Source organism: Diceros bicornis, assembly GCF_020826845.1.
Source record: "Diceros bicornis minor isolate mBicDic1 chromosome 30 unlocalized genomic scaffold, mDicBic1.mat.cur SUPER_30_unloc_1, whole genome shotgun sequence".
In the NCBI taxonomy this organism is placed as follows: domain Eukaryota; kingdom Metazoa; phylum Chordata; class Mammalia; order Perissodactyla; family Rhinocerotidae; genus Diceros; species Diceros bicornis.
In genome coordinates, this window is record NW_026690899.1 from 4,647,035 (window position 1) to 4,671,280 (window position 24,246).

Here is a 24,246-nt window from a genome sequence, read left to right on the forward strand (position 1 = left end):
ACTGCCCCTCTTTGTCTCTCATAGTCTTTTTTATCTTGAAGTCTGCTTTGTCTGATATAACTATGGAAACACCTACTTTGTTTTATTTGCCATTTGCTTGGAGTATTGTCTCCCATCCATTCATTCTGAGCCTGTTTGTTTTTAGTGCTGAGATGTGTTTCCTGGAGGCAGCGTATTGTTGGGTCTTGTTTTCTAATCCACCCCACCACTTTGTGTCTGTTGATTGGAGAATTCAATCGATTTACATTTAGAGTGATTATTGATACCTGAAGGCTTAATCCCTCCTAATCTATAATTCCATTGTTTCTCTTCCTTTCAGTTTCGGACTACTATTTCATTTTGGGGGTTTTCTGTGAAAGTTTTCTCTTTTTTTATTATCTATGGCTCTGCTCTGATTCTTTGTTTGCTGGTTACTGTGAGGTTTGTATGAAGATGTCATAGATGACATAGTCCATCTTCTGAGAGCCTCTTATCTCCATTAGACTAAGCAGGTTCCATCCCTTTCCTCTTCTCCTTCTGAGTTATTGTTGTCACAAGTTATTCATTTTTGTGTTGTGCACTTGTGACTATGCTGAAGTGTTTATAGTTAATTTTTATGCTTTCCTTCCATTCTTTTTTTAAGTTATAATTAAGTATTTGCTACCTTGTTGTGAAACAGAGCTGTAGCTTTCTGATTTTGTCTGTCTATTTATCTCTTTGTTCAAAGCTTTGTAGACATTTGTCTTCTATTTGTTTCAGGTATGATGGCGTTCTTGATCATTGCTTGTATGGGACATCTAGTGACGATGAACTCCCTCAGACTTTGTTTATCTGCGAAAACTTTTATTTCTCCATTGTATCATAAAGATCATTTCACTGGATAGAGTATTCTTGGCTGAAAGTTTTTGTCTTTCAATATCTCTATTATATCATTCTATTCTTTCCTTGCCTGTAAAGTTTCTGCCAAGAAATAAGCTGAAAGCCTGATAGGGGTTCCTTTGTAGGTTATTTTCTTCTGTTTGCTTCCTTTAATATTTTTTCTTTGTCATTGGCTTTTTGCCAATTTTACTATTATATGCCTTGGAGGAGGTCTTTTAGCATTGATGTTATTAGGCCTTCTGCTGGTTTCATGTACTTGTAAGTCCGGTTCTTCCCCAGGTTTGGAAAGTTCTCAGCTATTATTTCTTTTAACAAGCTCTCTGCTCCTTTCTCCCTCTTTTCTCCTTCTGTGATACGTATAATTCTTAGGTTGCTTTTATAATTGAGTCATATATTTCTCCAAGAATTCCTTCATTTTTTAAAAATCTGAGTCCTCTCTCCTCATCCACTGAAAGCATTTCTGTATTTCAATCCTCTAAATCACTAATTCTTTCATCCATAATATCAGCTGTTTTTTAATGATTCTAGATTATTTTTTATCTCAATAATTATGTTTTTCATATCCAGAATTTCTGCTTGTCTTTTTTTTAATAGTTTCAGTTTCTTCGATGAAGTATTCCTTTTCCTTATTAATTTTATTCCTGAGTTCATCGAACTGTCTGAACATTCTTGTAACTTGGTGAGTTTCTGTAATGACAGTTATTTTGAATTCTCTGTCATTTAGATTGTAAATTTCTGTGACTTCAAGGTTCGTTTCTAGAGGTTTGTCATTTCCTTCTGCTCTGAATTGTTAGTGTAGTTTCTTATGGTCTTTGATCAACTAATCTTTTGCCTGCATATTTGTGGTTGTATCAGGTCACAGATTCCACCTGCTACCGCTGTGGGGGAAGCATGAGCTGTCTTTCTGATCCCACCCCATATGCTGAAAGTTGCGTTGGTAAAGTGGGTGTTCCCATCCGCTGGGAAAGCATTAACACTGAGCTCAGAGCTGCAGCCACACGGAGGCACCTACCCAGTTGTGAGACTGCAGCACTACTATGGGTATTTGTGCCATCTGGGAAAGCATTTGCATGTGTGCATATATCTGCTGCTGCCTTTTCTCATGCTCATGCCAGCCTCTGTGCTTGGTGGGTGGGACTTCTTCACGGGTTCTGAACATTGGCCAATCATTGGGACTGCAGTGGCATGGTGGGCTTTCCAATCATCCAGGAAAGCATTCATTTGAGGGTCCAGGGCACCCGCCAACCCCTCCCAGATTTGCACCAAGGTGCATTCCTACTTTGGGGGATGCAGCAGTACTATTGGCTCTCACTCCAACCTGGGAAGCACTCGGGTGTGTGCACAGTGCTGCCAGGGAAGCATTGGGGATAGGAATGAATTCATAGTACATGCGATGACAAGAATAAATCTCAAAATAATTATTCTGAGTGAAAGAAGCCAGTAAAAAATGAGTACATAGTATATGATCCCATTTATAAAAATCCTTGGAAAATACACGAAAATCTATAAGGACATATACCAGACATATACTGGTTACCTGGGAATGAGACTGTGTTTGCAAACAGCAGGGAAGGAGGAATTAAAATGAGCATGAGGAAATTTGGGGAGGATGGGCATTCCTTTTCTCGATTGAGGTGATGGTTCAATATGTTATAATCAAAATGTATAAATTTATTCACTTTAAATGTATGCAGTTTACTGTATGTCGGTAATACCTCAATTAAGCTAGAACATGTAGGGGAAAGAGAGGGAGAGAGAGCCAAGAGAGGGAAAAGGAAAGGAAAAGAAGGACTGAGGGTGAAAATTAAGTGGACAAAAGGAAGAGGGAGACACAGGAGACATTGGGTCTCTGTGGCTTTGGCATCTCCTTCTCCTGGAGTCTCCCATACTGGGCAGCTGACTGGACCATTCTGATGCGCTCTCCTCACCTCACCTCGTCTGCCGGCGGAAGAAGGAGGGCGACTATGAGCTCCAGTGACGATGCCTGGGCTATTACCTGCCTCATGGCAACCTACGGAAGCTGCGATGAGTAGATCTGACTATATCTGATGTCCCCTTTTCCCAGCTGGGGTCCAGAGGAGCTGGGCTGGAACAGTACGAAACCACATTGGACGGACTCAGGCTCCAAGCCTTTCTAGACTTGACCCCTGACTGGCTCACAAAGGACTAAGCTGAAAGGTTTCACCTTCCTTAAGTCCTGAAAGTGACTGCAACTTCTGTCCTGTGGTGTCACACCAGTTGATCCCTCAGGGACACCAGAATTGGTGAAACCAGCACAGACATTTCCAACATGTAAAATCGTATCCCCACTTCAGTGCAAGGTTTCCCTTCTTGGGAAACTTTGGAACATCCCTCCCCTTGACTCTGTGCGGCCATCACACCCCTCTCGGTTCCTCCATATTCCTCCCCCACTGAAGCCCTGACAGTCTCATGTTCCCCTTTTCTGCTTCATTCTCTGAAGCTCAGATTCACCAGGACTTCCAGATCAATCTCCCTCAATGTCTCCTCTCCCCACTCATGGGTCCTCCATGACGGGAAACAGGCCAAGATGGGATGAGTGGGTGATACATGACTCTGCAGTCACCTTGGGCCTTGGGAGCTGAAATGACTAGATGTCTGGGAAGCCTGAATCCCAGAGTAACACCAAGGTTCTGGGAAGAGAGTATCTGCTCTGGATGTAAAAGTGAATAAAACTTGGGGGGAGAAATCTGAGGGAAAAGAAAGAGTCTTTTTTCATCTTTCTCTGTTCAGAGTCCAACTAGTCTCACAGCAGAGGCTCCCCAACAGGCAGCCCAGAGCAACCCAGGCATGAGGCAGGCTGTGCTCTTCTGCCTTGGGTCTGTTGGAACAGATTACATTATCTGTACACACTGTGCAGACGACCACAGCTGAAGATACCCAAGGGCTGAGAATTAAAGTCACAGTCATGCCACTCTTTCATACTTTTTGTGTGTGAGCTTCACATTCTCAATCTTAAGCAGTGGTTCTCTGAGAATGCACACTCTGAGGATTATAATGATTAATAATATTAATATATTATTATTATTCATTGCATACATTATACACTGTACATTATAATTATAAATTAATGTATAATTATTATTATACATTAATATTATTATATGTTACATTATTATGATATCATTATAATGGTTAATAATCTTTATCATTATTGACTATTTAATTCTCCTAAGCAACATGACTAGCAAGCTCTGCGTGTACTATCTCAGTTACAGTCACAATATTTAGGGTTTTATATCCATTTTAAGGTAAAGATGCGTAGGATCAGAAATATTAAATAACATGACAAAGAAGGAAAAAAATTACTACAAAGCTAAATTAAACACCTATTCGCACTATGTGTCAAAGAAAGAAAGACGTTTTCTGACTTACAAACAGACTCAAAGTTGACCTCCCACAGGCCTGCAGTGAAAGAGCCGGTAAAGAATGTACATCAGGAAGAAGAAATGTTAACCCAGGAAAACATAACAGGAGTCACAAGGAAAGGAAAAAAACCGTCTGTCTAATTTAGTATTAGTTTTCAAACAAGACATTAAAAACACATTCACACCAAAATTCCAGATGATTACCACATGGAAGAATAGAGGAGAGAAGATTTAGGTAAAAAATAACTCATTTTTTAGGGAAGATATACATACTAAGATACTCTATTATTAACACACTGCTCTCAGAAACTGATAAATCTGTGGGACAAAAGTAAGTAATGATAAAGAGGATGTGAAGAGTGCAACATACTCGATCAGACAAATAGACAAATCCCAACACACTGTCTTATTGTGAGACTTGTGATGCTGAAAACAGTCGTTCTCCTGACAGCATGATACCACAATGTCATATCAATTATCATGAATCAAATTTCCAACGCATATAAATCTAATAACAGGGAAAATCCAGTATTTCATTGTATGCAACTAGTGATTCAACATGCAAAAAATACCAGAAAAATGAGACGCAGAAGTAGGTGTGTTTTTAGAGAAGACAGATATAACAGCTCTTTAGTGAAATGTTATGTTGGAATCTATTGCAATATTACATAAAAAGGACAATCCATTTGGACTAGGTATGTTTTCTCTGTGACTGTGAGGGTAAAACTCTAAAGAATCCCCTGACTGTGATAACTCTCTGTTGATCTTAAAATACAAATACATAACACTCAGGAAAGGAAAGGAAGGAAAGATCACCTTTCTCTCCTCACCTGAAACTCAATCTCCTACCTCAGAAGCATCACTCTCAGTATCTTCTCTGTCATGCAAAGGAATCAAAGAAAAGAAATTATTGGTATATATTAAACTTTCAAGAGCTGAAAGCAAGAAAACCTAATGACCCTTGCAGAGGCATTAATGTAGTGTGAGCTCCATGTCATCTGCCCCGTCTTGTCTTTTATAACCGTATTTGTCGGGACGTCCTTCTTTGCCCTTCACTCTCCCTGCCTCTCTAGAGAGTCTGTCTGCATCAGTGCTACCGCCAGTCTCTCTCTTGCCATCTTCACTTTCTCTTCCTGTTTCCTGATATCTTCCTGAGTCAACAGAAGTTGTTTGCAAAGGAGCTGTGGGATGTACAGACCAGCTCCTGGGATCGTCTCTGCTGAATCTGAAGACCAGGCAGGGGTGAGCATGGGACTGGAGTTCAGACCACCTGCAAGCACACCTGGCAGGGATGCACCTGTGCAACCAGGTGAAAGATTTAGCAGGGCTTTGGCAAGGTCTAAAGGACTTAACGGTTCTTCTGCACTCTGCAGGCCTGGAGACCTTGCAGTCTCTTCTGCCAGCAGAGTTGTTGGGGCTGCTCCAACGTTTCCTCCCATTGATGGCATCTGACCTCGTTGCCAGGATAAGATGTGATTCTAGTAACTGGCTTCTTGAGTATGTAACTGGACATCCTCAAAGGGATGGAGATGCTCAAACCAGGCTTTGGGTTGGATTGGTTTCCACAATCATGTCGCTTCCTCTGTGATGATTTGACCATCATACTTCTTTTCCTCTTATCCTATAAAAATAAAATATGAATGTGGATCAGAGTGATAAATGAAGCTCGCCTTCCCAGGACAATTATGTCAGATGCCTTGTACTTCTACCCTCCCTCTCTCCCTGTGGGGATTAATCTGACCTGTGTCCTGGGACATCATCAAAGAGATTTGGGTCAAGAACAGAAAGCTCGAGGTCAAAACTCAGGACTACTGCAGGTCATTTCTTCTCCCCCATGTTGTTAGACACTTATCAGTATGACTTTATTCTCTTTTTGTCCTTGTCACTCTCAACAAGAAAAGCTCTGGTGCTCCCTGTCAAGACACACGGTCCCCAGTTTTTTTATAAATCCCAAATCATACCATTCTTCTGTACTATATGACTATTCATTTGATTAATCTATTGACCAGTTGGTGTTCATAGCTCCATTAGAGTTTAAATCAGTAGTGAAATTATCATCTACCCCACTCCTAGTGACACTTATTTGACAACTGTGAACATTAAATCTCAGTACAGAGAATGTATGTCTGAAAAAACTCAACTTCCAAATGGAGATTGTGCTGTAAGTGGGAAGTACACACTGGATTTATGAAACCCAGGAAAACAATATAAACTCTTTCATTATTAAGTTTTGTATAGATTGCACCAACATTGATGATATCTAGGTTATAGTGGGTTAAAATATACTATTAAAATCAGTTTCACCTGTTTGCTTTAATTTTTTAAAATGTGGCTACTAAGAAAAAAAATTAAATTCTATAATATGGAGTGCTTAATGTTACTATTGGACAGTGCCGATGAAGTCATCAGTGAAAATAAATTCCAGAGAAAGTGGTTAGGGACTTTTTTTCCCTAGAAAATGAGTCTACACTGACCCACACTGCAAGATGGAGCAAAAACTGTCATACACACACACAGACACACGCACACACTGACAGAATGAAAAAAACCTCTTCCTAGTGTCCCACCTCTTCTCACATGGCATGAGGTTGCACTCCTACTTAGTCCTAAGTGGACTAATCTCAAGAAAGAAGGCAGAAGTCAAGGTAATTTACCAGTTAGGAAGATCTAAAACCAGAGACTAAAGCTCAAGATATTGGTGAATTTCCTGTCCTGGCTTCTGTTATTAATTCAATATGTTAGGGAGACTTTTCCAAGGAGGGTTGTTTTAAAACTCACTTTTTCTTTACTATTTCATAATAGACAGGCTATGTAAAGAATAATTACTCTAGCCAATCAATGAAAAGGAGATGATAGAACACGAATACCCTTATTATAAGTCACTACTGGATTAGAGAGTCAGGGAACAGCTGACATTGGGTTAATTTGACCTTAATTAGGCTGATTCTGATTTCATGACCGTCATATTGATTGTATTATGCTAGAACCTACGAAACTTCCCAGCCCCCTACTATTTAACCACCAAGGCCCACCAACCAGACTAGTCCTTGCTGACACCTTCCCTGCCTCCATCCCTTCTGACAACACCTGGAGGATTTTCCCCAAATCCTACTCTGTCCCTGTGCTCTTCTACCTGCCCCAGGGCCAGGGAATTATTTTCTCCAAGGCTCAGGCTCTGCGTGTGCCCAGCTCTGGGGATGGCACTTCTCTCTCAAGTGAAGACAAGGATCAGAACGCAGACCCTGTGAGCTGCAGCAATTGGACAAAGACTGGGGTTTGCTGACAGAAAATAACCTTTAGTGGGCACGGTTACCAGGGTCCAAGAAGCCCCAGTGATTCCTCCAGGGAATGTGATGCAGGACAAAGCAGGAATGTCTGCCAGTTGTTCGGCTTGGGAATGCCTGTAGGATGACATAGGTGACATTGGTAATGCATTCGCCAATGTTGTTCATTCATTTATTCATCGTATGTCATTGAGTGCTTTCTGTGTACATCCAGACAACAGGCTCACCCTCTGGGGCTCACAGGCAGAGTTAGAAGAATTTCTAAATTGTATTTCTAATATATAGGTACAGCACTGGTAATACACTAGGTGTTCCAAGCATTTTTCAAACATTAACTCCTTTAATACTCTCCATAAACCTACAAAATATGTATGCTGATCATTATTGCCAACTGACAGATGAAGAAACTGAGGCACCAATCAGGTAAATAACTCAGTCAATACAAATATCTAGTAAGGGATTGAGCTGGAATTTGGACATGAGGAGTTAGCTCCATACTCTGTGCTCTTAACCACGATATTTACTCTCTAAAGACTTCACATCATGAAAAAATTTGATCAGTTATCCATTTTCTTGGTGCATTGAGTAGCCACACTATTTTATCTGTGTCTGAAAAATAGAATACCTGCGTAGAAACTACTGCACATACACACTCAAATTACATCTACCAATGCCCCCAGTCCCTGAAAATTAATACAGAGAACATTTCAGAATGTTTCTTGCCCAGGTAGGGAGGACTCTGAGGAAATCTCAGTGTTACTGTTAGAAGCTGAGGACAGGCAGGGAGTGGGTCTCAGGGGAAAGGTGTCCTCAGGAGTCACCATTGAATGACAACATTGATGGGAGTGTCTCTGCAGTGACTGAATTCAGGATCTGGTGGTGTTTTAACCTGGTGCTTATCTTCTGGCTGTGGGTTTATGGTGATGCAGCACAGGGAGAGGGGATGGTTCACTGTGTTGTTGGGGAAACCAGACCCATGAAAGAGAGGGAATGACGGTTTCCTTAAACAATGGATTCGTGGTTGGGAAAAATTCGGCCTGGAAGAGACAGTCGTGTTCCTGGTATAACCAGAAGGAGTTGCCTCTGTATCAGCCAAAGCAGACAGCCATTCCCCGTGCACTCATTTGATCTCAATGGGAAGAAGGAGGAGGAAATCATGTAATGCTCTTCTGGATGTAAGATCTGTGATGGTAGAAAATGTGCTAGGAGGTTCTGAAAGGCCTCTCTGAGGCATTTCAGACCTTTGCTGTGACCAGAATGACAAATGTAAGCACCCCTGCCTATGTCTGGGAACAGTTAGTGTGTCAAGGAGAAGGCTCCCTGGTGCAGAGACTCACAGGAAGAAGCGAGTTTGACCAGGGAAGGTCAGAAATGTGGCCAGTGTGGCAGGAGGGAGTCTGAGAAGAGAGAGTGAGGGGAGAGAGGAGGGTGATCAGGCTGGATCCTGGGACATGGTAGACTGTTACTTTCTGTTCCTTTGTGACAACATTACTCCAAAACCTGCCACCTATAAAGTACAAATATACAACATCTCATAGTTTCTGTGAGCCAAGCATCTGGCATGGCTTAGCTGGGTGCCTCTGCCTCAAAGTCTCTGTGAAGCAGGTTTGTGGTCTCAACAGGGCTCAAATGGGGGAGGATTCCCACCCAAGATCACTCACATGGGTTTTGTTAGGATCCATTTGGACTGAGAGTCTGATCTCCTGTCTGTCTGTTGTCTGGACACTCCCTCAGTTCTCTCCTATGGAGCCTCTACATAGTGCAACTGAAAACATCAGCACTTGCATTCCCAGTTCTGGTGATTTGATAGAGAGCGAGAGCGAGAGAGAGAGAGAGAGAGAGAGAGATGGAAACAGAAGGAGGGAGGTAAGTAGGGAACCCAAGTAAGCCAGTAAGCAGGAAGTGACAGATGTTTTGTAATTAAAACTTGGAAGTGACATCCCATCACCTTGGCTGTGTTCTGTTGTTCAGAAGCCAGATACTGACCACTTAGTGATGACAAAAGGATGTGCACTTCAGGAAGCAGGGAGCATTGGGGCCATTGTGGAGGCTGCCCACCACATAGGTCAACGTGAGGCACTTGGGACTGATTCTGAGTAAATCAGGGGACCGTGGAAGGGTTAATGCCAGTGGATCACAATGTCTGAATTTCCTCTAATTTCAACCCCTTCAGGATGCATACCTGAAAATGAGGCCCAGAGGGGCAGTGACTTTCCCAAGATCACACATCTGGAACCCAGAGAAGTTCTGACTGGTATTCTATGTGATGTCCTACTCCTTCTTGTACTTCCTCCTTCTCTAAGTGTGTACATTAGACACATGTGACACCAGCCCACAGGTGTTGTACGTATTATCACATGTACCCTGACATGGTCCCCAGGGAGCTGTGTTTAGCCCAATCCTCATTGTGCAGCTTGGGAGACTGGACAGATCTTGAGAGGCACAGCAGCTTTTCCAGGACATAGATCTAGTAGGAAAAAAGAGGTCTGACTTCAGCTCTGTCTCCTCAAAGCTGGCCCCCTAGATCCACTCCCAAGGAGCTGTGGGGAGGGTGGTGATGGGTATTTGTGTACAGTGATGGAGATGACATGGACAAGGAGGGAGAGCAGACAACAGCCTAAAGGGGGCTTTGAGTGGGTCTGATTGAGTGAAGGGGCCAAGTAATAGAACCTTTAATAAGTGACCTCACTTCCTTGGTGACAGCCCCCAATAGAACTTAGAACTCTGGTTACCAGGCACCCACATTGTAATCACAGCCTCCATTCCACTTCATTTGAGTGGAGGCACTCGACAGAGTAGGATGTTCTCATGTTGTCTCGTGACTTTCCGAGGCTCTGGTCCCCGGAAAGCCCAGAATGAGAGCATGTTAAGTCGCTTTAGACATTGGCTCAGCCCTCACCTCGAATGTGTGTGGCCTTTTGGCAGGAGGAACCATGAGGTAACAGTGTGGGCCAGGGCAGGCCACTCTAGATCAGGCCAGAACTGTGATCCCAAAACGACAGCCCCACACCCCTTAACACTCATTGTGTGTGTGTGGGTGGGAGGAGGTGGAGTTAGGGAAGCTGGGGATGAGGAGGACCCAGCATGGGCAGGAACAGGAAGCTAGATGTTGGGAGTCAGGCAGTGTGTCATGTTCATACTCAATATCTTGGCTGCAGGAGAGTCAGGTGAGTGCTGGGAATCAAGTTCCTCTATCTGCATGTGAATCCTGGGCCATCAAGGTGTCCTCGCATTCCTTCCCTGGTGGAGTCTATGCAGATTCCCCTCTGTGCCTGATCTGTGGCGGGGTTTCCCCCTGTGGCAAATTCCATGTAGGCCCCTGATCCCTCCTGGCCTGACTGCTGGGCACTGTCACTGTAGAGCTGCACCCAAGAGATGGTCGAGGAGCTGGTGGATGGTTTCCAGTTCACCCTCTCCCTGGAGAGAACACAAGTGCACCAGTCCATCAATGACCAGTGCTGCTCTGAGGTGAGTGTGGGTGAAGAGGGGTTTTCACACCCAGGACTCTGAGATGACCAAGGCAGTGCTAGAATGCAGACTTAAATCTGAGAACCCCCTGGACTCCCCACCCCCAGGATTTTCTCACTAGAGTACCCCACAGTCCCACTCCCAAAGGAATCTGGACCTCCACTCCTCCCCACCAGCTACACAGGAGGGTAGAAAGTCACCTCAGTCCTCCTGGTGGTTCACTGTGATATCACTTACTGTATGTCCCTCCTCCTCTCCCCCAGTGTGAGGATGAGTTCACTGTGAATTTAAATGAGGCCTGCAGGATGCGTGCCCTCCAGGCAGCGTGATGGAGAAGCTGACAGAGTCCATGGCACCAGCTTTCCTGAGTAGGAACATGTCCAGCTTCACCACCTTCATGATCAACTACTTGGCCTTAGACACATCCCACCGGGCCCTGGACCAGCTGTTTACTAGGTGAGTAGCCACTCCCTCCTCATCACAGTGGTGACTCTGCCCACTGCCAGCTGTGTACCTTGGGCAAATCCCCACATCTCTCTGAGCCTCAGTTTGCTCTTCTGAAAAGTTGGGGGGGAGGATAAATTTCATGGTGACCTTGTAGGGACTAATGGGATCAGCAATGGCAGGTGCTTACCTGGGGCCTGGATCTGCGTAGAGGGCTGTGGACGTGCTGTGGTTATCCATGGTGTTTATTTTTCTCTTCCCCGTGAAAAATAGTCTGCCTCACTGATCTCTAGGTTGTGATTTTTCTGAGTGTGGAACAGCACATGGAAAGCACCCTGTCACGGAGTTGAGATTCCATCCAGCTGGTCCTGATCCTTTTCCTTGGGGTAGCTAATTAAGGATCTCTGGGGCACCAGAGAGGCCCTAGGCCCACTCAAGTGTCTGGGATGGTCTGGCTGCACTTCATTCATTCAAGTGTGTAGATTAAGCACCTACTACATGCAGGACTTTTGGAGACACTTAGTAAAGTCAGTGAATGAAGGAGACACAATCGCTGTGCCTCAATTGTCGTCTGAGAGTCAGACAGTGATATTAGACATCTTTCGCAGGTCCTGTCTTCCATGGTACATCCCAAGTGATGCCCTGATAGCCTCCTTTATAGCTGGAGGCATCTTCCCTTATTCCAGCCAGGAGGGCAGAGCACAGGCCCATCTAAAAAAGTGAGTGGTCTTTGGGTCCAGAAGAAGGGCTTCCTGTCTCTACAGAACAAGTTGTGGAGGGAGAGATGGGGGCTGTGGCTGTGGTAGGCCTGTCAGAACCTTGCGTCTCACACATCTTTTGATTCCCAAGGGAAGGCTGAGGTCTGGTGGCTTCCACTCTAGGAGGACAGGAGTCAAAGAGCTCTGGATGGGTGCCAGGACACCTGGGAAACAGAGGGGTGTCTAGGCTGAGTTGTCTCCAAGAGCCCCATTCCCATCACAGAACCATCTTAATCTGTCTCCCCTTCTCCATATCCACCTCTTCTGACCACCACCTCCAGGCCCAAGACAGGAAGTCTGTGAAAAACCCGCTCAAAAAATGGCCTCTGCTCAATCCCGTTGCACAAGTACATGGAGGGTTGGGCTGGGCTGTGTCCCGGCCATTCAGGAGAAGAGTGTCAGCAGGAAGAGAGTCGCGACAGGCTCTGTTTTCAACGTGCTGTATGAGCAGGGTCTCATCCCCAGGATGGGAAGGGACAGACATCAGTGCCTTGCATGAGAAGCGTGGAGGGAAAGGCCAGGCCTCTGACTCTGTTGCCAAATTGCCTCACCCAGTGCCATCTCTTCTCTGGTGGGAATCTGCCTGGACCCAGGGCAGGATTTCTGGGAACCCCTGCACTTTCCCTGCTTCAGGATGAAGCTGACCTCTCTGCATCTCAGCTCGCCTGGCTCGGAGCTGGGGACCACGCCTAATTTCTCCAGGTCCAGCTGGAGCATCCAAGGCCCATTGAGGCAGATCTGGAAGGTGAGGAAACTGCAGTATGGGAAGATGATTTGCAGGGTCTTCAAAGGCTAGGTTCCCTTAATGGCAGTAGTGTCTTTCCTGGCTTTGACAGGGACCGAGGAAGTCAGCTACTTGAGTGAAACTGTTTCTTTCTCCTGCTGCAGTATCATCTCCAGAGCTCCCTCCAGCTCCAGAGCCAGAGCAAGGGCCAGCTCCACGGCTAGATCCAGCTCCAGCTCTTGTTCCACCACCTGTGCTAGAGCTGGAGCCAGTGTCACCTCCATCAGTCCCTCCAGGGCCAGAGCCACCACCAACATCAGCTCCAGCCCCAGTGTCAGCTCCTGAGCTGGAGCCAGCTGGACCATTGGCTCCAGGGAGACTCCTCACTCCACCTGGAGAGATAACAGCAGAGCCAGATCCAGCCCCAGAGCCCACCTGCCGCTGGGATGTGACCAGCAAGAACCTGCTGAGGCAGGAGAAGCCTGGCTTCTTGGAGATCCTTCCCAGGCTAGTGGCAGAGCAGTTGACACTGATTGATGTGGTGAACAGCGGGGCACTCACGGCATGTGGGCTCAGCCTTCCCTGTGCCATGAGCTGCCCCACACCTGCCATTTCCTGATCCAGAATCCCATGATCTTGGTCCAGCTTCCCTGCTTACCCTCATGGGACCTGAGCAGCTTTCTTAACTCCCAAGCCTTTGCTGTCCTCATGTGGAGAGTAGAGCTTGACAATGAAAGCAGCTGCCATGCAGAGTGGCTGTGCAGATGGACGAGGTGGAGCAGAGAGGAAGTTGGGCAGAGTCTGCGGTTTGGTGGGGGAGGGGAGCACACTGAAGTGCTGTCTCATCCTTGGTTAGTTCACTCATTTGACCAGGAGGCCTCAACAGCCTCAGCACTAATAAGCACCTCATGTGTTCATGACTGCAAGGCAGACAAACAAAGCCTGTGGTTGTTGCTGCCTTGGGAGAATGTGCATCTGAAAGAGGAGTCAGACCCCAGGATGGTCAGATTGGGTGGGATATGCCCCTAGAGACGGTCAAGCAGTAGCCGAGTTCTGGTGCTTGGAGGAAGTGAGACTGGGCGGCGAACAAATGTGACTTCCCGGTGCCACAGTATCGGGTCCTGGGTCATCCTGTTCTGGGTACCCTCAGGGGACACAGGCAACACCCAGGGACTCCCACAAGCCTCAGGCCACATTCTCAGCTTCCTGTGCTCTAGCTCTCACCACTGACCCGGCCTGGGACTGGGGGCTGCGGGCGCTGAGCTGGGCTGTGGCAGGGCTGGGTGACATGCCCGGTCCTCCCCAGGAGCTCTTCAAGAAAGTGATGCCCCACGACTTCCTGGACTCCATCTGGTCCCAGTGTGACAACAGGGGTAATGAACACCTGACACCCACCATCCATGCCACCACGACCCACTTTAACAGAGTGGTCGAATGTGTTGTCACCACCTGCATTGGGGACCCGAGCATGACGGCCTAGCACAGGGCCAGGGTGGTGGATCTCTGGATCCAGGTGGCCAAGGTAAGATGTGGGAGGCCCTGAGAGCTCCTATCTGGAGTCAGGGGAACTGCCTCTTCTACTTTCTCAGCTCTCATGTTTGAAGTCTGTGGTCTGAGTCTTTGTACAATTATTAGGCCCCTCCTGCCAGTGCCTCGATGACCTGATTCCTGGTCCCAGTGGTGGGAATCTCACCCCTTCCTGGGCTCCTTCCTTACCTTGAGCTAAAGTCCTCCTCCCTGGAAGTATTCTTCATCAGCTTCCAGCTGTGCCTTTCCCGGGTTCCCTGAGCTACTGTCTCATCCAGGAGAGGAGACGTCAATGAGGCGACAGAAGCCAGAGGAAGCAGGGCTCCAGCTCCCCCTCACAGCTCATTCTCTTCCCTTCCCCAGGAATGCCAGGGCTTGAGGATCCTTTCCTCACTCCATGCCATCCTCTGGGCTCTGCAGGTCCCCTCCATTCAGCGTTTAAAAGAGACATGGAGATGGGTGTCCAGGTGGGTAGGCCTCTGTCCATATGAGCACCACCTGGGTGGACCAGACACCCCCCACAGGGCTAGCATTGTCCTTCAGTCAGTTGGGACCTCCTGGGAGACAGCAAACCCTGGCGATAGGGTCTGACCTGGTTGGAGGCTTGGAGTCGTTCTGAAAACTTAGGCCAGTGGTTCTGCTTCAGGAATCAGCTTCCCTAAGTGACAGATCCTGGCTTGAGCCAAATTGAAGATTTTCAAGTGTTTTCAACAAAAGAACTCTCTGTCCACATGTAATTAATACTGTTTAAAACACTTCTGCTGAGGGGATAAGAGAATGGAGGCCCCAGGTGACAATAGGAGAGCCCCCTCCTCAGTCCCAGACACCTCAGGGCTCAGAGGACACAGTGAAAACGCTCATCCAGGCTGTCTGGATCTTCTGGGTTTTCAAACAAAAGGGATTTACCCTCAAACCACTCCACAGTGTCTCTTTCCTTTTTTCCCTCCTCAGGAAGAATGGTACGAAACTTAAAAAGTTGATGAAAACAAGCCAGCAGGAGAGCAGGAAGCTGCTCAAGGAGGTGAATGGAGGCTGGAGATCTGGAAGGAGGGGAGGTGAGGGGGGGAGGGACAAGGCAGGATGTGCTTTGGGAAGTTTTTCACTTAAGGTTCCCTGAGAAATAACGGTCTGTCTTGTCCAGCTTGACAGGAAGTGGGGGGTGTGAACTGCAGGGGCAGGTGGGGACTGTTTGGGGAAGGAGGCCTTGGTCACGAGATACAATGATGTCGGCTGGACTGTTCCAGGAGGTGAAGAGCTGGCAGAATGAGCAGGTCTCTGGCTTCCATGTGGACCCATCAGCTGGCCTTCTTCCTCCAGGCTGGCGGATGGATGGAGTGGGTGGGGGTTCCTTTCTTCCTACAGCAGCCCAGCCTGTCCTCAGGAAGCCAGGCCCCTGCTGATTCTTCTGTCTTCACGTTACCTCGCAGGGTTGGGCACTCTGCCTGCCCCAGGGATGGGCACTGTGAGGTCACACAGGTCTTGTGGACTCAGGGGCTGCCCAGCCTTGGGCCAAATGGTGGATCTGGGACAGAACTGTGTGGTCTCTGGGACTGTGCACTCTAGCCAGATAGTGGTCACTGCTGACAAACCAGTGAGTCTCGCCCGGTGCCTTGTTGACAAGGATATGCCCCAGATGGCAATGAGAATTATCGGGGAACCTACAGATTCTTAATGGACCTTCCTGACAGGACATTAGAAGTTTCCAAGTAAAAAAGGATGCAAATGTCACCATTACACAGTGCCCCGGTCACCCCCTACACTGTCACTCAGATGTGGCACAAGGGGGATCCTTCCTGAGTGAATAAAGGAGGAGTTCTGTGCAGGGTCCATCATGAGGGGATCCTAGGGAGCTGAGGCCTTTGGCATGGCCTCAGGTCCAGCGTGATGTCAGAGAATCCCAGGGGGCTGGAAAACACAGAATCCACTTGGATAGGACCCCGAGACACCTTGTGCCTCCCAATCCATGGCTCAGGCTGATTGAGGGCCACAACACACCCCGAGAGTCCAGAGGACAGGACCTTGGTCAGAGGTGTGTCTGGAGGAGGAGTGAAGGTCGGGGGCCAGGCCCTTTGGCTGGGAAGGGGGACGGTCTCCTCTGTGGGCCCCTGAGCAATTCACTGCCCCTCTGTGGGCCTCAGTCTCCTCATCTGGGAAATGGAAGGAGATGATCTGTGGTGCAAGTCTCATAGGGGTGATGAGGTACAAGGGGGAGAGGAATGAGCAGAAGCTTTGTGCTCATCCTCCTCGAGGGGGGAGGGGAGAGTACTGGTGACAGTCAGATGACACTGAGTCCTCAGGGGACCCTGGGAGGCATGGGAGTCCTCCTCACACTTTCCTGATGAGGAGAGAGGCTTAGGGGCCTGGGCAGGCCTGAGGGCACAGAGGAGGGAGTGTTGGAGCTGGGAGTGATCTAGAATCAGAGCACTCTGGAATGGGATCAGCCATAGACACCAGATGTCCAGGGTCAAGGATCAGGGGCCTGGGAGACATGGGGAAGGGAGCATGGCCTCCCTGAGCCTGTCCTTGACCCTGCAGGAGGTGACCTCAGTGTGGGCCACCCTGGAGATGGATCCCCAGGAAGCCCAGGAGAGGTAGCAGCAGCAGGTGAAGGGGCCTGAGGGGGAGGGTTCAGGTGTTAGAAGAGGGGGTCTCTCTCCTCACGGCTTGAGGTCTCCTTAAGAGAGGGGTCCCTCCTCCTCCAGCCCAGCTCCTGGAGCCCCAGAGCCTGAAATGCCTGCCCTGTAAGTGACCAGGATGAGGCCTAGAAGGGCTGTGCCCAGGATGGATTAGGGAGGGAAGGGGCAGGGAGCACATACTCTGGGATTTGCCAAAAGCCGCCCCTGGGAGGTGACTGGGGAAGTTGAGTGGTCCTGGAGGGGGCAACTGGGGGCAGGCCGCTGAGGGTCCTAGGCTGCTCTCTGTGGGAGTCTGTAGTGGGCAGGAGGATGGTGTGAAGTGATTTGGGGGAGGGTCCATGGGTCACCTGAGAGGTGGGACTCATCTCACCACTCCCACCCTGAATTCACAGGGTGTCGTCCCCTTCCTGGGCATGTTCCTCTATCACCTGAAGCTGCTGAACATTGGGATGGAGGATGATCTGGAAGTGAGTGAGCCTGGAGGTGGGACCAAGGAACAGGATCCTGAGGTTTGGGAGGCGAGAGCCCTGCACTGGGCCCTGAGCTCTCAGTACCTGGCAAACCTCCTCTCATGAGAGCCCCATGGCCACCCCTGGGAGCTGGGGAGTCAGGCCCATCTTAGCAATGCATGAATAGACGCTCCGCATAAGCCCCCCACCAGGCTCCCTGGGCTAGTGAAGCTCAGAGCTGCCTGCCTGCAGAGCTGCAGGCTGTGTCTGAGCTGCACTCAGCCTCCCACTCAGGCCCTGCCCCTGGGGTAGTGCCATCAGCCCCTGCAAGTGAGGAAGCACTTCTGTGGTCCAACTGTCCCTTCCTCCCTGAGGCCTCAGTCTCCCCATCTGTCATCAGAGAGGGTGTGCTACATAAGATCTCTGGCCTCAGCTCCCCTGTCCCTCCTGCTCTGGGGGCCAGAGCCTGGCCCAGTGTCAAGTTCTCTTTGTGGAAGCTCTGCCCTCTGCTGGGCCCTGATATTCTTGCAGCCTGAGAAGGGGTGGGATGGGGGTTGGTTATGGGCTTAGGGGGCTGTTTCTGATGGACATTAACTGTCTCCCTTCAAGGGAAATCGGGTCAACTTCCAGAAATGGTATGAGGTGAGCAGCTGTAGGAGGGTGGGGAAGTGGAAATCACAGACTTCCCCTGGCAAGACTTTCTCTGGCCTCATCCCTTGGGTCTTACGTTCATTGGGAGAGTCAGATCCACAAAGCTGGGAATCCCATCACGTTGGCGTGTGTGTGAGGGGCTGACATCAAAGACACCTTCCTGGATAAGGAACTAATTCCAGCCAACTGTGAGGACAGGCAAGTCCTGAATGGAGTGGGAAGGAAGGAGGGTTCCCGAGTGAGCACAGACCCCAGACCAGATCCTCAATCCGCACAAGTCCCTGGCAGGGTTCCCCACCCAAGCTCTGTCTGCATCCTGTCCTTCCTCCCAGAAATTAAAGTCATCAGGAGGATCCAGCTGCTCCAGCAGGCTGCAAATGCGTATGACCTGGAGCCCAAAGAGCGATTTGGGGCCTGGTTCCAGGTCATGGAGCCCATCAGTGTCCATGAGAGTTGAGGGGGACAGGAGTTGGGTGAGGGCAGGGCAGACTCTGTCTGATGGCCAGCTCCAGAGCCTGTGGCCTGGCTCGCTATTCAGCCACAGAACTCGTAGCGGGGTGGCCCATGGGGCACTGGGATTCAGCTGCTGGCAGGCTCTGGGAGGGGCACCTGAGGTGTGGCTCCTGGTACCTCACAGGTCCACTCTGTCCTGTAGCTACTGGGTCTCCTGCTAGCTGGAGTCCGCACAACAGAAGGCGAGCAAAATGCGGCTCTTCAAGAGAAAGAGGAACCAGACATCCTCCAGTTTAGGGCCGAGTGAGTGTTGGGACCAGCACCAACTGCATCCAGGGGCTCAGTACACCTTCGGCCTAAGCATGGGCCTGGATCCCAGCTCCACTGCTGACCAGGCCTGGGACAGGCTGCTCCCCTCTCGTCTCTGGGATTCAGTTGCCTCCTCTGAAATGGGTGATGCTAAATGATGCCTCCTGCATCAGCGACAAATGAGGTGCTGTTGATGGACTGAGCACTCTGCACAGGGTTTGGATGAGAGTGCAGGGGTGCAGGGAGGTGTGCCATGAATCTCAGGGAGGGACTCCAAAATAGTCTGTTTCTTCTCTTCAGCCACCACGCCCTTGGCGATGAGCCGTCACACTCTGGAGACCACAAGTGCAGCTCCTCCTGACCAGCAGGGACACTGGCGCCCTCGGGGTGCACCGGGCCAGCTCTTCCCACCCTGAGTGGAGGAGCACATCCTAAGACTTTCCCTGGTTTTCCCTAAAGCCCCAGAGGGAGGGAACCACCACCTCCAACTCCCTGACATCAGCACCCCAGCGACTGTTAACCCATTGGGGAGGAGTGATATTATTTCTTTACTAGTAAATGGTAGATTTGACTCTTACGATATATCCTGTTTCTGTCACAGCCTGGGTGTTGTGGTGTGGTTCTTTCACTTCTTATGCTCATGTAAATGAGACACAGAATCTCAATTTCCTCCTTGAATTAAGAACTTGTGTATGCTCACAGCTTATTGTATGTGGGAGAAGGGAGGAGGGCCAGCCTCCACCCTGGCTACTGAATGAAACCCTCAAGTCTTCCTTCCTCAGAGGAGAGGTGCATTTCTGTGTGGTTCACCTGGGCCAGGAGCAGAGACAGCCCCTCAGATCTCCCTGGAGGTAGAGGTTGGAGGGACTTTCCCAGGCAGAACAATAACCACTGAAATGTGGGTGTCTTTCAAATAGCACCTACCAGGACCATGTCCTTCCCCAGGACAGTGGCTGTCTTTCTACAGTTTTCCAGGAAGAAGGAAAGTTTTTTGCTTCTCTTGTTGAGGTTTCTTTGATCAGATATTGGAACTTGCCATTTTCTAACCAGTCTCTGGATTTGCATCAACACTAAATGAGAAATAAATGAAAAAAGATAAATGTTTGCATGTGTAACGGACAAGGACAGAGGAAGACCATGTGCAGATGGACTAAGGGCCCACAGGACATCCCCATAAGCTCGCCTCTAGGGCTCCCTGTTCACCCTTTGCCTAGATTGGAATCCTCCTGTGATCCTGGCCCATGCACTTGGAAGTCCTTTTCCCGCTTGTTTTATATCCAGAGGGAAAGATTCATGATGCAGCTTTTAAACCTACAACAGGACTTTGTTCCATAAACCTCACTGCTCCCTGTGAACTAGGACTTCCAGCATCCCTGCACAGCTTTGTATGATTCTATTTGGGCAAAACTTCCCAAGAAGGCCCTTAGCCTTTCTGTCAGGCACACCGTAGCCATTCCTCCCCAGCTGGGCCTGATGGATCAGGGGTAAGCTCTGGTTTGCCAGGACAAGAGACCTTAATCTTGTCCACTGAATGCCCCACACCGTCCCTTGCTGCCCTGGGTGACATCTGGGCGCATGTGGTTCTGAGGTCCCTGGTCTCAGACAATCACTAGTTTACACACTCAGTCGTCTTGTTACTGACTTGTCCCAAAGTGGCAGGTGGGCCTGAGGGAATAGAGCACATAGCCCCTGGGACAGCTGTATTCTTTTCCCCAGTCTGTGCTGTGGTTATATGGATTTGTGTAACAGGGATGTGAAACTTTCCTGTTGGGAGTTTTGAAAGATGAGGCAGGAGAGGGGCAGGTATAGAAGTGGGTCCAGCAGGGGAATGCCACCAATCTTAGACACCACAGACACAACCATACCAATTAAAATGGTGAAATGCTCCCCAGGTGGGTGGTTAAAAGACACTGCTCAGAGCTCATGCCGAGAACCCACCCCACGACCTGGAGCTAAAGGGTGAGCACCCAGCATTTTGAACATCATGCCCTGGAAACACTCTGTAAGACAAGGGCCATTGCCTTGAATATCTTGGTACCTCTTCCCCCTCCTTTCTGAAGGCTGCAAGTGTCATCCAGGGAGGCCTTTTCAGTTCAGCCAGAAGCAGAGTAGAAATCTTAGTTCCCACAGCCCAGGCCCTTCCTTTCAAGGCACTGCCATCCAGGAAAGAAAGAATTAACACATCCGTGTAGACAACACAAACACACACACTCATATCCCACCCAAATGCCAAGATGCATGAACTACTAAGAGATTAAAAGTGACTTCAGAAACAGATCAACCAATTGCAAAAGAAGGGTTTCATTAAGATCCTGACTCAAATAAAATGTAAAACCAGGAAATAACCTTGACAAAACTGGGAGACTTTGGAAACTGACTAGATAGTTGATTATCCGAATGACATTTTTATTTTTGTATGTGATAACGTTATTGTGTTTGTGTTCCAAAAATCCCTCATCTGTAAGAGAAACTGAAATATTTACAACTGAAATGATGTGCTCTCAGCCATCTCCTCTGGTTAATTCTTAGGGTCTTGGTGTGAGGATAAACAAAATCAGATGGTATACGAGTTGACAATGTTTGAAGCAAGTAACAGGTTCACAAAGATTGATATTTCTCTACTCTGAGTTTTAGAGATTTTTGAAAACCTTCAGAACACACTTTTGATAAAAACAGTATACTTGGTGTTCACATTACAATGTTACAAATTAAAACATCACAAATATAAAGGAATGCTTCTCCTTCCTGACCTAAGGAAGCTCTCTCTCAGTCTGGCTTCTGTGAATGACCTGATGATGCCACCAATTATTCACTTATCACATGTTTGTTGAGTAATTCCTATGTGCTCTGTGCTGTGTGCAAGGCGAACACATTTCCATGACTCTGGATCTAGTGTGGGAAGTAAGGCAATGAGCCTGTTGCCAAGGTTCTCTAAGTGGAAAATAATGCCCCCAGGGGAGTATGCTCATTCTTGAGATTCCAAAATCAAAGCTACACAAGTTTGCCAAGTAACAGATAAGAGATACTTAATTCATGATATAGAAATCACCTATGTCTGAATTACCATGGGACCATGAAGAGAAAGACTGATGGATTTTACGTTATAATTAGATGCAAAATAATCGTACTGTCCCCTGGCCAAGTGGTTAAGTTTGGCATGTTCTGCTTTGGTGGCCCACGTTCAGTTATTAGGCACGGACCTACAACACTCATTAGCAGCCATGCCGTGATGGTGACCCACACAAAAAGTAGAGGAAGATTGGCAACAAATGTTAGATCAGGGTAAATCTTTCTCCGCAAAAAAACAAAAAAAAATTAGATACAAAATCATAATAAAAATTTATGGAATCGGATTTAATATACATTCAAAGAGAAATCTCATTCTAGTAGATATCATCACTTCATTGAGTGTAAGTTCTAGAAAAAACAAATATAAGTTCAAAACACTAATTCCTCAGCTTCAATTAGCCTATCAATTTTAATATAAAAAGGAGAAAACTCATGGTAAATAAAAATTGAGGTTTACCATGAAAGGTCAAGATCATGATGGACGTTACAAAGAGATGCTGTGAGAGTCAAGCCTGTCTAATGGGGAATTTCTCAACGGCACCACTCACCTTTTCTTCAGCACCAATGTTGCTTTCCTCATTGTTTTCAGGATGCCTTTCTTGGCTCCTTGCTCTCTCTGCCTCCACGGCAATATCGTCTGTCATCGAAACCACAGTCAGTCTCTCCCACGCTTTTCCTCACGTTCTGTGTCTGTCTCCTGATATCTCTAGAAGATGCCTGTTGCCTGCAGAGGGTCTGTGAGCGACCCAGACCCATTCTTGGACTCATGTCTGCCCAATATGTACAGCGAGCCAGTGTGGGATCAGGGCTGGTGTGCAGATCCCTCGACCCCTGCATGGTCCAGGGATTCACATGGACCAGACTGTGTGACTGTTTTGAAGGTATTTGCGACTCCCAAGAACTTAAGAGTTCTCCCTCACTGCTGCAGGCCTGGAGTCCCTGCAGTCTGCTGTATCCACAGACTTGCCGCGGCTTCTCCATGGTCTTCTCCCACTGACTGCACCTGACCTCACCACCAGGATGGGAAGTTATTCCAGCAACTGGACTCTGGAATATGCAGCTGCTTAGGCTTCAGGGTGCATAGATCATCAGTTTTCTGATTGGGTTTAGTTTCATGGTCTTACTGTTTCCACTATGAAGTCGGGGAATATTTTTGGAGCTTTCTCTTTCAAAACAAAATTAAATGTGAAATTTCAACAAAATGGAGGATGAAGACTACCATCCATGGAGAACGTTCTCAGCTCACGTGGACATTCCACCCTCCTCCTCTCCCTGGAAACATGTGTCTCAAATCACACTGTGCATCACAATCATTGGAGAGTTTTTAAAACTCAGACTGCTGGATCTGAAACCAAGTAGGTCTGGGGAAGGAATAGAGAATTTTCATGTCTAAGATGTGATGATCAGCTGCTGGTACACGAACCACACATGGAGAACAGGATTCAGTGACATCATCAAGCTGATGTGAGACAAGGACAGAAAGCTCAAGGTCATTATCCAGTGTCAAATCCAGACCAACTTCCCTCCGCCATCTTGCTTCAGGACGTTCCTCTCTTCCTCTCTCTGTCATGGTCAAATACACACATGCTGGTGTCCCACAGCACACTGTTATTGGGACACAGAGTTCCAAGGACTCCAGAGCTCCTTTCACTGCCTCATCTCTAATGAAATTATTCACTACTCCATCCTTAGTCATTCACTTCCACACCCTGATCCTATCTTCACCCCAAATTCTCCTGCTCACCAGTCAGTAATTCAGAAACACCATATTCCCAACACAAATTTCCACATTTCCAGTTTGTACACAAAGAAATCCACTCTAAATAACGGTTCTTCAATAAACTAGATTACTCCAGTAGGAATATCTTCACAAGCCTCTTACTTTTCTTCTCCTAATCTTTTCTAGTAATCTCAGATTCACAGTCCATCATTTCAATCATCCACTGACCATAGTCCCAGATACTTTATTGCCATCATATCCACCCGCACACTTCAGATGATTTCAAATACCTGCCATGTCATGTTGACACTTGCACTGAACAGAGAATGCACCAGGAGCCTGTGGATCCCAACAGAGTATCAACAGCAACCAATGGACCTATATGCATTTCTCTAATGCTTCCTGAATGCTCTGCTCATTTTTTCCATTTCTTGAGTTCCATAAATTTCTATATTCCGACCTCCTCCATATTTCACAGATAAATTGTTAACCACCAGACAAGAACTATTT

At 47.7% G+C, this 24,246-nt stretch overlaps 1 long non-coding RNA gene across 1 annotated transcript; it reads left to right on the top strand.

Moving 5' to 3' along the window:
• Positions 1-15,414: 15,414 nt before the first annotated feature.
• Positions 15,415-18,176, top strand: LOC131402074 (uncharacterized). Its single transcript, XR_009218246.1, has 3 exons — positions 15,415-15,504; positions 17,478-17,552; positions 18,144-18,176. It is a non-coding gene; the product is annotated as an uncharacterized LOC131402074 (long non-coding RNA).
• The last annotated feature ends 6,070 nt before the right edge of the window (positions 18,177-24,246 follow it).